This window comes from Sinocyclocheilus rhinocerous, unplaced genomic scaffold, assembly GCF_001515625.1.
Source record: "Sinocyclocheilus rhinocerous isolate Xijiao unplaced genomic scaffold, SAMN03320098_v1.1 scaffold496, whole genome shotgun sequence".
NCBI classification, from domain to species: domain Eukaryota; kingdom Metazoa; phylum Chordata; class Actinopteri; order Cypriniformes; family Cyprinidae; genus Sinocyclocheilus; species Sinocyclocheilus rhinocerous.
Genome location: NW_015632471.1, coordinates 178,131 through 191,350, shown reverse-complemented (window position 1 = coordinate 191,350; position 13,220 = coordinate 178,131). Strand labels below are relative to the sequence as shown.

At 39.9% G+C, this 13,220-nt stretch overlaps 1 protein-coding gene across 1 annotated transcript in view; it reads right to left on the bottom strand.

Moving 5' to 3' along the window:
- The window catches only part of LOC107742489 (rho GTPase-activating protein 7-like), a 115,503-nt gene that overhangs the window by 24,434 nt on the left and 77,849 nt on the right, over positions 1–13,220 (bottom strand). The gene's annotated exons all lie outside the window — the stretch shown is intronic.

Here is a 13,220-nt window from a genome sequence, read left to right as displayed (position 1 = left end):
GAGCTACTAAATTCCCAAAGCCTACTTTACTGACATTATACGAGACTGCTGCCACAGAGAATTTCGCACACAGTAAAACCAGTGACAGAAAGTAGAAAATGTTAATTCAAAAAATGTATAAAATAAGTAAATTAAACATTCAATGATATATTATAAGCATTACATGACAAAGCGCACATCAAGACGCCAAATAATTGACTCTTGAGCCGGTTCTTAAACGTAAACGTGTTACGTATACGCTCCTAAAGTATTCTTGTAAACAAAAGTAAACGAGAACGTGAGGTTGTTTTCTTAATTCCATCAGTGTCAGCTCTTGTCGTCTTCACTAGGTTACTAGAGCTACAGAAAGCGAAATTTGATTTAAGATACTCATGAATTCATACCTTAATGATAGGCTCAAGGAACTCAAATTATAAAAATATTACAATGATATTATTAATACCACCCATTAATTAAAAATAAAGATAAACATACCCATCTTACCACTGCGCGCAAACGTGCGCATCACGCATCATCGTTTAAATTAGTAGGCCTACGCGTTTATTTTAAAGTTTGCTAAAATAGCCTGTTCATTAGCCTATTATAAATCAGTCTGAAACTGTTCATTTATTTTCCTTTTTTTTTTTTCAAGCGAATCAAAATCATCCAAAAGTGAGAGTGAGTTCGAATACTGCTCATTTGGCTGCAAGACATTGTTTGGTACTTTACTACTTTAAACTGTAATTAAAACGACGCGCCGTTAGCATATCATTAGAGGTCTTCATTAAGTAGTGGGGCTGTTTGAAAGCCACTATTGTGGGACATGATGTTGTGAAAGGGGAAGACAATGAGTCTGTTCTGCTATAGTAATTCCAACAAGCCCCATCAACAGGCGTCCCTGATCCTCGTCTCTTCCCGCACGCACGCACGCACTCTCATAGGCGCAACGATGCAACAGTAGCTTTTTAAACAGAGCAAGACCTTCTATTGTGTGAGGAGCTCTTATTGAGATCAAACAAGTGTATGGTCCTCTCTGAAGCTTCCTTCTTTAGAAGTCAAAAGAAAGTCATGTTCACTTCCTTTTGCCGGTTCTTTTAAAATTACGACAAAGCCTCAATGGAGACCACTATATTCATGCAAGCCAAAAGTCAGTAGATGTTTTATGATTATAATTAAGCTGTTTACAATGGAATAGACTCGTTTAATGGTTACAGAGCAGTACTATTCTGACTAGCCTATAATTACGCCAAAATATGTGTTCAACATAATGTATAGTATTTAAAAAATGAGAAATCTTGCAAATACTACACTACATATTTATTACCTGACATCATGTTGCTAATTTATTTCAGTAAGTTCAGTAAGACAAAAATGTATTTGTGTGTGTGTGTGTGTGTGTGTGAATAAAAAGTACATACTTTTGAGTATGTAGCAGGACAAATTTGGGATATGCTTGTCATAATTGCATTCCTTCTATTGCTTAGTTATGTGCATCTGTCATTGTATAAACTGGCCTGTCAATCATCTTGTGTCAGTTAACATCTTCCACCTTGTGTTTCATTTAATTTCATACCGTATTGGAGAGAAATGAAGCAGCATGTTAATCTGCCAGTCACACGTCTTTCATACTGAGAACTCTCCTTTTGTTTGCATAATGATGCATTTAAAAGTTAATGACCAAACATAAAAGTTCCTAGTGTTGTTGCAGATTTTAAAAAATGCTGATAGCATATCAGCAATATTTTTTTTCATCAGGTTAGATGTTGATTATTAACCACTTAAACCCCTTTATCCAGACCTCTCTACTTAACCATCTGTGTTGCATATCCACCATGTTTGTAGTTTTTTAAAAACTGTTTATTTGTGTTTGTAGTTCTGAATCGAACACACAATGGGTTGTGAGCAATAATAGCCATTAAGGCTCGTTCACACCAAGCACGATAACTATAACGATAACGATAAAGATATAGTTCTAAAAATCGTTCTCAATATTAAAGAATAGCAGAGTTCACACCACAGCTATAACGATAAAGGCACAGAGAAACGATATCGTTGGAATCACTTTCAGAACAATTTTTTTTCCAGCTGATGAATGATAAAAACACTGACAGCCAATCAGAATCAATCCTGCTGTGACGAGCTCGAGAGTTTAAAGCGGCAGAGGTGCGTGTGCTTAGAATAAACAGACGATATTGTTCACTGGTGACGCTAATATCGTTATCTTTATAGTTATCGTTCTTGGTGTGAACGGGGCTTTTGAATTGGAATTTCCACCATAAATAGTAAACAGTCTGGGTACCTTTGGAATACTCGATTCAACATACTACGATTTGGGACACACTAAATGGCGCTTTTCCACTGCATGGTACTGCATGGTACGGTTCGGTACGGTTCACTTTTTTGGGTTTTCCACTGTGTACAGTACCTGGTACCCGGTACTTTTTTCAGTACCACCTTGCTACTTCCAAGCGAGCCGTACCGTTACCAAAACGTGACGTGTAAACTTTGCTGATCACTGATTGGCCGGAGAGAATCGTCACTACCTGCGTCATTGAACTTGCCACACAAGACACAACAGACCGCTAGTGGTTCTCAACGCATACCCCTGGGGGTACGAGAGGTGACGGAGGGGGGTACGCGAACACAATTCTGAGTTTTGGCGTTCATTTAATTCTACCCCAACTTAAAGTAATATTAAAACCGTAAAAATATGTAAAATAAATAAATTAATTAATAACAGTGACTGAATCTAAGATTTTGAATTGTACAATCAGTGAACACTATGCTATCCCATAAGACCACAAGAGCTGAGGAACCTGAAACATTGAAATATATACAGTGTACATTACGCATGCTACATACTGATAAAAAAAAGTATGGAATATGCTGACCATAGTCTCCACAGTCTTTCTTGTCTGGATCTGTAAAACAGTGTGGTGTATGTCTGACTCACAAAGAAAAACGTATGTAGTATTACCAGGGAAACTGCCTTTACTTGTGGAATCTCTATCTAGCCTTTATTCCTCACTCGACTGCAAATTTAGCGACTGCATGCAGACATGCCAGAGAGAATGAGTGTGAGAGATGTGTGTGATTTCAAACTGACTCATCAGATTCATCACTCTTTTCAAATCTCTGTCTCTCATCTTTATGTCTGCCCCTCCTATTCTTTTTTTTTCCAGCCTGGTAATTCTTTTCTCACAAGATAAAAAAAATTCATTCTTAACTGTATAATAATAATAATAATAATAATAATACTATACTATTCCACATTCTGTGTGTGTCAGCCCCAGACAATGTCTACCTACACTTAAAATTTCACCCATGGTTTGAGCAAAAATTCCAACTGCTAAAAATGTGGTGCACAGAAAAGGACAGTGGAAATGGCCCGAACTGAAATTATATTTTGTGGACATTATATTTAGCATGGTGCCATTGCAAATATAAGGGAGCATATAAGAGACGCCACCCTAGCTCTGTCTGAAGTTCACCGGATCCTTCTACTCCCACAATGCTTTGCCTTTCACAGAAACAGAAAATATGATCACCACTGAGAATTTAGAAGTTTGTATTTTTATGTGAGTGAGTGTGACACCTTTATTGCTATTTTAGTTCAGCCAGGCTCTCTATTTTGGGTTAATTTCAGTTCAAGGGCTGTAGGATAAATGAACAGAATGCTTGAAGACTTGAATATATTTGTGTGCATGTTTCACGACAGGTCACTACAGTAAATCCCAAAGTAAGACAAAAGGGAAGCTACAGAAGAATAGGACTGTTATTATCAGCTATTTATAAACCAGCACAGGCTCAAAACAATCAGAAATAGAACTGAGCAGGTGTGAGTGTGTGCATTTCTGCACACTGTGTATTTAAGCTGTGGAGAAAGCCAATGTATTTTTGTTTGCATTTGTGACCCTGGTCATAAGTCACACGGGTATATTTGTAGCAATAGCCAACAATACATTGTATGGGTCAAAATTATCGATTTTTCTTTTATGCCAAAAATCATTAGGATATTAAGTAAAGATCATGTTCCATGAAGATATTTTGTAAATTTCCTATATATCAAAACTTAATATTTGATTAGTAAGGTAGCATAATTTATAACTGGCTGCTTTGGCAGTCCCCCAATCCTTTCCTGATTTTTCCATGAGCTAAGTGGTCTTACGTGTATCAGAGGCATTAGTGTACACAGCTGTTATGGAGATATATACAGAGAGTAGGGATGGGGGACTTCTGGCTCTCCTCAGAAACTGTCTGGAATCTAAGAGGTCCTGAGGGAGATGGCTGAGATAGACTCTCTTCAACATGGACTCAATGGATTTTGACAAGCCTGAGATTCTGAATATTTGCCCATAATGGGAGTTAAAAGGTGAATGCTAGTGAGCATGTGTAAGATGATTTATGTGTATGCATGTGTTGCAGTGCCACATGCGTGTCCAGAAAATAGCCAACAAATGTTTAGCGGTAACAGCAGCGGTATTCACAGGCCATCAGCCAGCAATAGATGAGCCAGATATGGTGTTCACTCAAAAAACATACACATTGTTTTGTATGTGTGTGAGAAAGTCATGTAAGGTTACAGGATACGTAGTATGTTAGCAACTATGGGAGGGAAAATTCTAATGTTTATGCATTATGATAGATCTGAGAAACATGATTAAGTATTAACAATATAATTATATTGCTGAGCTGTTTGTCTTGGGAAACTCGACTATGTACACCAGAAATACTTTACCTTCTACGGCAGTGGTTCTCAAACCTCTCCATGAAGTACCCCCAGCTCTACACATTTTGTATGTCTCCCTATATCTGACACACCCACATTAGGTCTTGCAGTCTCCACTAATGAGCTGATGAGTTTAATCAGGTGTGATAGATGAGGGAGACATACAAAATGTGCAGGACTGGGGGTACTCCAGGACAGGTTTGAGAACCACTGTTCTACGGTATTCAGGTGTGAATCGCATTAAGCACTGTCCTCCACAGGTCTCCCATCCAAATGCATTTGCAATGCTTTTAAGCATTCCCAAAGTAAGCCATTAGCTGAGTTTAGATGATCTGATTTACAGATCATTTCCTTTCTGAGGGAACTTCGAACTGCATCCTCTAGAGGTCGCTTTGGGGAACGCCTTCAGCGTGACCGGTGACTGATGCATACATCTAAACAAGACAATAACATTGGCCGGCGACAGCCTATGACGTCATTACCTGGCGTAATCCCTGTATAAAAGGGCGCCGGGAGAACACGTCATCCTCTTCTTCACCTTCACTGACCGTTTGTTTATGTTAGCGTTGAGCTAAGCTCGACCAGGAGTGCATGTTCTCTCGCCAGAGGCTTTGCTCTGATACCCACAGTTTCACGCGGCGCGCGTGTTGTGTGTGTGTGGTGAAGAGCAAGAGCGTTCAGCTCCCGAGGGAGTTGGATGCGCTCTGCATTCATTGCTTATTTCTTGTGGGGAATAATCATGAATTGAACGTGCTCGTCTCACGAGGAGACGGCTTGTGCTCATCGTGATGCATTCGTGGGACTACTGAGGGAGAGGTGAGTACTTCACCATTTACCCGAGTTTGTAGATAGCGTTTGCATGAGTGCGTTCGCCTCTCACGGGAATAGCGACGCATTCATGGCAGCGGTTGGGTTCCTAGGCTTTCTAAAATCCTGTATGGTAAGGTTTACGCGCTGTCAGCCTCGTTCCCTTTCTCTGAATTGGTTTAGGCCCCGGTTCTCACCTTGGGCTCCACTCAACTTATGTATCTCTGTTGATACATTTATGAGCAGGGTGTTGCTACCAAAGACCTGTCGTGTCAGTTCTTTGAGCAGGTTCATTCAGAACTGGCGGTAGCCCCCTGGGTGGCAGGCCAGGGTCTGGTTTGGTTTTTTAGACACCTGGCCGTATCCCCTTAAAGGAATCTCTTTCTTCTGATTGCAAGCCTTGAGCTATGCCCTAGGCTTGGGCTTCCCAGCCCAGCCTTTATCAGGTAAGTTGTTTTAGGGTATGCAGCTCAGGCCCTTGGCCGAAGGGGATAATGTCACTGACAGCCGTCAAGGCGTCCTTGGGGCAACTCCCATGGCTATGGTAGAGTTGGTACTTAGTGCTCGCCGTGGTTTCTGGCATGCACTCCCCTCAGCATGGTGGCGTGGGTATACCGTTCCCCAAAGTGACCTCTAGAGGATGCAGTTCGAAGTTCCCTCAGAAGGGAATGTCTCAGGTTATGTATGTAACCATAGTTCCCTGAGAAGGGAACCAGACACTGCGTCCTCAAGTTCCCTTACCATGCTTCGGACGCAAGCTTCAGACAAAGAAGCGGATGACATGTTCTCCCGGCGCCCTTTTTTACTGTGATCGCCCCAGGTAATGACGTCATAGGCTGTCACGCTGAAGGCGCTCCCCAAAGCGACCTCTAGAGGACGCAGTGTCTCATTCCCTTCTCAGGGAACCATGGTTACATACGTAACCTGAGACGTTTTTCCTCACAGTTTTGTGGGCACATGACAAAGAGGAAGGGAGCAGAGACAGTGATGCATTCACATTTCTCATCCAATAACAAGCTGATGTGCAACAAGAGTTCCACTATTTACGGTGAGTCTTAAAAATGTATGATGTGTCAAAACAGGTTTAAAGGAATAGTTCACCCAAAAATTTGCTGAAAATGAACTCACCCTCATGCCGTCCAAAACAGATGAGTAGATGAGTTTGTTTTGTCATCAGGACAGATCATCACAGTAATCTACAAATATTTGGCAATACTCTGGTCTATCAGTTATCATATTCTGAACCAAAAAGCTGCCTTTTTTGTAATAAACAAATCCATGAAGACATTTTTAACTTCAAACTGTTGCTTTCGGCTAAAATAGAATCCTCTGTCCATAATTTTGCTTTCTCCAGTGATAAACACGTTTGAAACAGGAAAGAAATATGCACAGTTGACAGTCCAAAAGAGTTCTACACACATATGTTGGTGGATTTTGATGTTAGATGACAACAGGGGATGGACTTTTTGGCTAGAAGCAATATGCAGTTTAAAGTTAAAATGCCTGATTGATGGATTTGTTTTCTAACAAACACACAGTTTTCACTTCACAAGATGTTAATGAATGGACTGGAGTCGTGTGGATTACTTGTGGATTATTATGATGTTTTTATCAGCTGTTTGGACACTCATTCTGACTGCACCCATTCACACCAAAGGATCTATTGGTGAACAAGTGACTTCATGCTAAATTTCTCCAAATCTGTTCGAATAAATAAACAAACTCATCTACATCTTGGATGGCCTTGAGGGTGACTAAACTTTCAGCAAATTTTCATTGTTGGATTAACTCTCTTTAATGTGATTTACCCAAGTAAAGGTATGGTCACATTAGTGAATATTCACCACAGACAAAAAAACATCTATTGTCAATAGTGTAGCAATATATGAAGCACAGCTCACAAAAATACACTTTTAAACTAAGCGGCTTTCTGCAGCACAGCATTTTCATGTGAACAACTTGAACCTGTAGTGAAATCTGCATGGGGAAATCTTTCGCCCTCATGCAAAATCACTGATCACGTAGCCTCGCTATTAAAATCACTGTATTTCACTTGTGAAAACTTGCCAAACAAATGTAAATGTGGCTGCACCTTAAGACAATGTATTTCTTGGTCATGAAATAACTTTTCTGATTTCATCATGTGGAAAAGACCAACTTATTTTGTGTTTTGGATGTTGATTATGCTCCTGCATAATCTACCTAAGCTACATCTATGACCAATTTGCTAGGAAAGACAATCATATGGTTTTGGAACAAAACGAGGGTATAATGACAAAACTATGCCTTTTAAAGGGTTTACCCAATAATTAAAATTCTGTCATTAATTACTCACCCTCATGTCGTTCCAAACCCGTAAGGCATTTGTTCATCTTCAGAACACAAATTAAGAGCTTTCTGACTCTGCATAGACAACAATGCAACTACCAAGTTTAAGGCCCAGAAAGGTAGTAAGAACATCATTAAAATAGCCTTCATTTTATAAAGCTACGAGAATACTTTTTGTGTGCAAAGAAAAAAAAAAAAAAGACTTTATTCAACAATTTCTTCTCTTCCGTGTGTGGCAGTCAAAAGAAGCTCCAACATGAACATGTATGCTCCATCCCTGCCACACTTTTTTTTGCATCTCTTTTTCATTTCTTCTCGCATTCCTGGCTATATGAGTCTATATTAGAAGACGGCTGTGACTTGAGTGTTCTCAGCTGGACGGACTACATAGTTTTCCTACAATGAATGTGACAGGACTCTTTGAAGCTATAATAACTATGCTGCTTTATGGATACTGAAGTTCACAAATGTCCCATAATCCAATGAAGACCAAGCCAAATTAACTCTGGGTAAAGGAAACAAGTGCATTTTGTTGCTCAAAGAACTCTATCCACTATAGGTTTGAAAAACTATGCTGTAGAAGTTGGTGAATGTAAATAGTATAATATGGGTATTCCAACTGCAGCAAAATTTTAGCACTCAGCATTGGATAAATACTTTCAAGCAAAATGTTATTCTAAACAAATATTTCTGAAGGCTTAGGCTCAAATAATGCAGTGGTAAAATAATTTATAAATAAAATTATGCAACAGTTCCCATTCTCTAATCCGATTGGCCAACGGTGTTCCATCTGTATTTGGGTCATTTCTAGATCAAAGTATGTACAGTAGGTTGAGTGACATTGTATTTTATATAAACTTAAACTTAAACAAAAAGGTTACATTTTTAAACATTAGTTAATGCATTAGACATGATGAACTAGCAATAATTCATGGTCAGTTTTGATATCTAATGCATTGAATAGTTGTATAAAAGCAATATCACATTCACAATTGTGTTGTTGGTCTGAATAATAATGTGCCAAACCACAGCCATTTTGATATTCTGTTCACTCTTGTGCTACTGCTGTCATACGTGTGTAGAAAAACAAAACAACACATGCACACACTTGCATTACCCCTCACTAACTAGAAATGTGTGCATTTTCGGCAATGAACCCACTGCCTCCAAATAATGGCTCATATTTTTTTAATTAGTCATGCATGAAGATAAGAGATTACAGATGGTTTGCTTTAGTTGACAGACATGCAGAGACAAATGTGTATAAGTGTGTGTGTGTGTGTGTGTGTGTGTGAATGTGAGTGTATGGAAGCCAGTAAGAAGAGAAAGAGATCAAGAGTTCAACATAAGAGCAAACAATAAAGTAGCCACAGTAATGTTTACTTTTCTTCAGCTCAATTGACTTAGTCTCCTTTTATGTAACTCACATTACCATGGGTCGTTTTTGGATCCTGTCTCCGTTTTTCTCTCATGCTGGGCCCTCTGGTAATAATTTAAACAGTTGTCATCAATCTCCCTCACTGGAAATGTGTGATTCTGCCCTCATATAGATTCTCATCAACACTTTCAGCTGCTTCAGTTGCCTTCGAGTCTTCAGCAGGCATGGTTCATTTCAGATAATTGATGTTTAATGAAGAGATTTGGTGATGGAAAGTCGAAACTAGACAGCCTGGTAAATCTTTCTAGCTTTATTCCTCACCTCGAGCCCAAATCATGATAAATATGATTTTGCATTTCTTAATGACTCTGAACAGATCCTCTAACCCGTAGATCGTAATATACGGTCAATTTAAAGTCAGTGCTGAATAAACAAACTCAAGCGTGAGCTGAAATGGGTTTTAAAAGAGGATTCCTTTAGCGTACAGAGAACTGCACTGTTTCGTGAAATGTTCAAAAATACTACGTTAAAGTCTAGTCAGGAAACCACTGGCATACTTCAGCATGACTAATAAAAAAATAAAAAAAATGACTGCAGAGTTAACAAAAAGGAATATTTCGGGCTCTAGTGTAATCCTTGGAAAATTCTGAAGATGCATGCTTGTTTTATATTAGGAGTTAAATTTGACCAGAACAATCCAGAAGACTATAACTCTTTGGTTTACATTTTTGATCAATCTATTCTACTTTCAGTTGTTCTAGTTTTTGTCTCCATATAGCACTTGTACTTTTTTCAAATATTCTTTCTCCTTAATCTTACAGTTCAATCAATAAAACAACATGGGCCATATCATACACCTGGCGCAATGTGGCGCAAGCGTTTTTGCTAGTTTCAGCCCGATGCAGTTCTCATTTTCCCGTCCTGCGCCACGTTGGGTGGGTGGGTGTGCCCATGGGTGTGCTGGTCTAAAAAAAGAGGTGTGTTCAGGTGCATTGCTGGCGCGTTGCTGTTTTGAGGAACTGAAAATAGACTGCGCCATAGACCAACTCAAACCTGGTCTAAAGTCTGGCGCAATATTTTTTCTGCGCATTAGTATTGTGCACCTATAGGCGGGTGCACAACGTGCGTACACTTTGCTTATTACACACACAGGGACGCGCAACAGCACACAAACATTTTTAAAAATGAAAAATTACATTCCGCCATGTAAATAGCGAACCCGCCATGGCGCGAGCGCAACTGGCTTTTAAAGGGGATGGGAGGCTCTGATTGGTTTATTGCACGTTACGCCCAAAAAACACCCATTACTCATTAAGAGAATAGGGACAACCCGTTTAGACCATGCGCCCAGGCGCGCCGACCGTTTTCCCGTCGTTAAACTTGCAAAAGTGGATTCGGACATGCCCTGAGTGCACCTGCCCGTGCGCTTTAGACCATGTGCTTAGATCGTTAAAATAGGGCCCCATATCTGCTTAATTACTGACATATTATTATTGAACTGGCCCCTGGTATAGCCTTTTTTTCACTACTATCCAACATTTTTTGTTTTTGTACATTCAAATAATCATTCAAAAGCATGTCATGCCACTAGACCAACACATCACATATAATACTACTACTACTACTACTACTACTAATATTAATAATATATAATAATATAATATAATACTATTAATAATAGTTATTTTATGATCATTTATTTTATATCAAACATGTACTTTTCATTAATTTCTATATATAGTAGTTATGTATATATAAAGTATTGCCGCAAAAGCTCAAGGTGTCAGCATTACAAATATGATATCACTCATTATCTAAGATTTAAAAAAAATCTGAACCACAGCAATTAAGGGGTTCATGAGCGGACATCTCATCCTAATTATGCATCTAACAAGCCAAGATCAGGACATCCTGTTGTTTACAGAGTCATTTACTCATGACCACAGTGATCTACCAGATAATCTACAGTAGACTAAATTTGGTTAATGTCAGTAACTCAGCAGAATGTAGATTTACAATCACCACATGAATGGCAGCTTGTTTTTCTGATGTAAGTGGAAATAATAAGATAACAAGCAAACCAAAATTCAATAATTTGTGAGATTTTAAGGGAGCACATCATCTGGTTTATCTTTGTCTTGTGTGACTAATGCGCTTTCATGAGCTTGCGTTTCAAAGCAGATGTCATGCTTCAGAAGTGTTATACGGCAGACTAACACTCAGACAGATGGGCTAAAATATTATTTGGCTGTGATTTCATGGATTGTGATTCATGTGGATTCCTATCGCTGGCACAGTAATGTACAGCTTTAGTTATGTGAAAACTTGGCCAAGGTATGATGGAGTGTGTTGGCTGCCAAGCATATTCCAGTTGACAAACTATGATTGTGAATAAGCCATGGCCTTGGGCAAAGAAATCTTACAATACTGCTTAAATAAACATCCACAAAGTAGCATTCACATGCAGGTTAAAATTTGCAATACTGGCTACAAGCCAAAACACTGACATACCAGCACTAACCTGAAAACCAGTCTTAACCAGCATGAAAATGTAGCAGGACAAATTTAAGAATCTATATACATATCAAAAGACAAATAATTGGAGAATTGTGAAATGCAAACTGAGTTCCATTTACTGGGAATTTTGAACTTTTGGTGCAGCAGATGGGTACATGACTTATGGTAGAGGCAGCATATGGTCCGATCTGCTGCACTGACAGTCAATGGATTACACAGCCTATGCACCTAACCTTACCTTCCATGACCTTCGACCCCGCACTGAACTCCTCAGATGAAGCATAATGAACCACCAGCAGCCATGTCCAAACCAAACCAGGTGGACACAAGAAAAAAATGTGGCTTAAAAAAGAGAGCATTATAGCAAAAGTGTCATGCCCATTTAGACTAAAGAGGCACTTGCAAGTGGTTTTAAAAACAGCTTCCAAGCAATTCTTGCATTGCTGAAAAAGAAGTTGCATGGTTTTGTAATTATTTATCTATAATATTGCAGTGTAAATTACATATTCATTAATTTAAATTGGACAGTCCAATCAAGTCACACTTTTAACAGATCATTTGATTAAACTGTGAATTGCAACCTATCTACCCACATATCACTCAAAACATCTCAGGTTACGTATGTAACCATGGTTCCCTGAGTACGGAACGAGATGCTGCGTCCTCTAGGGGTCGCTATGGGGAACGCCTCGTCGTGACTCGTGTCTGAAGCATACATTGAAAAAACACCAACAACACGTTGGCCGGCGACAGCCATAACGTCACTACTGGTGCGACTATAGTATAAATAGGCGCCAGGAGAACACAGATGCTTCCAGAGTGTGTCGACAGGGACACACTAGTTGAGTGGAGCCCAAGGTACCGTGGTCTAAACCAACTCAGAGAAAGGGAACGAGGCTAATAACGCATAACCCTTACCATACAGGATTTCAGAAAAGTGGGCGAAGCATAACGTGCACACTTACCACCTATGTGGATTTTGAGAAAGTGCGCAAAGCATAACGTGTGTACTTACCATAGTGTGGATTTAAGAGTTTTCCAAGCATCTGCTCACAGATACCCGGAAGTACTGAGCCAAACGGGAGAGGCAAGCTCAAATACAACCCTCTAAGGTGAGGGGAGCACTGCCTGAGACAGCATTACACAAGAAGGTTCTCACCCCCGAAGGAAATGAGTAGATACTGAGGTATCACTCTGATCCGGACAAAAGCGCTGACGCCCTGTCTGGATCACATCCCTTAGGTCTTTTACCTACCTTCCTATGACCCGCGATTCTTCCTACCCCTACCCGCGGGCGGGGGACGAACTGCGACACTAGCCTTCTGTGCCCGTCTCTGATCCTCAAACCGAGACGGGCCAGGACCCCTGGGTTGTTCGGGCTCAGACCTGGACCTTCGTGAAGGACGCTGAGCGCGCCTTTGCCTCCCTGAACTTCTCGACCACCGTCTCAACGGAGGTACCAAAAATACGGAAGGCGAAACC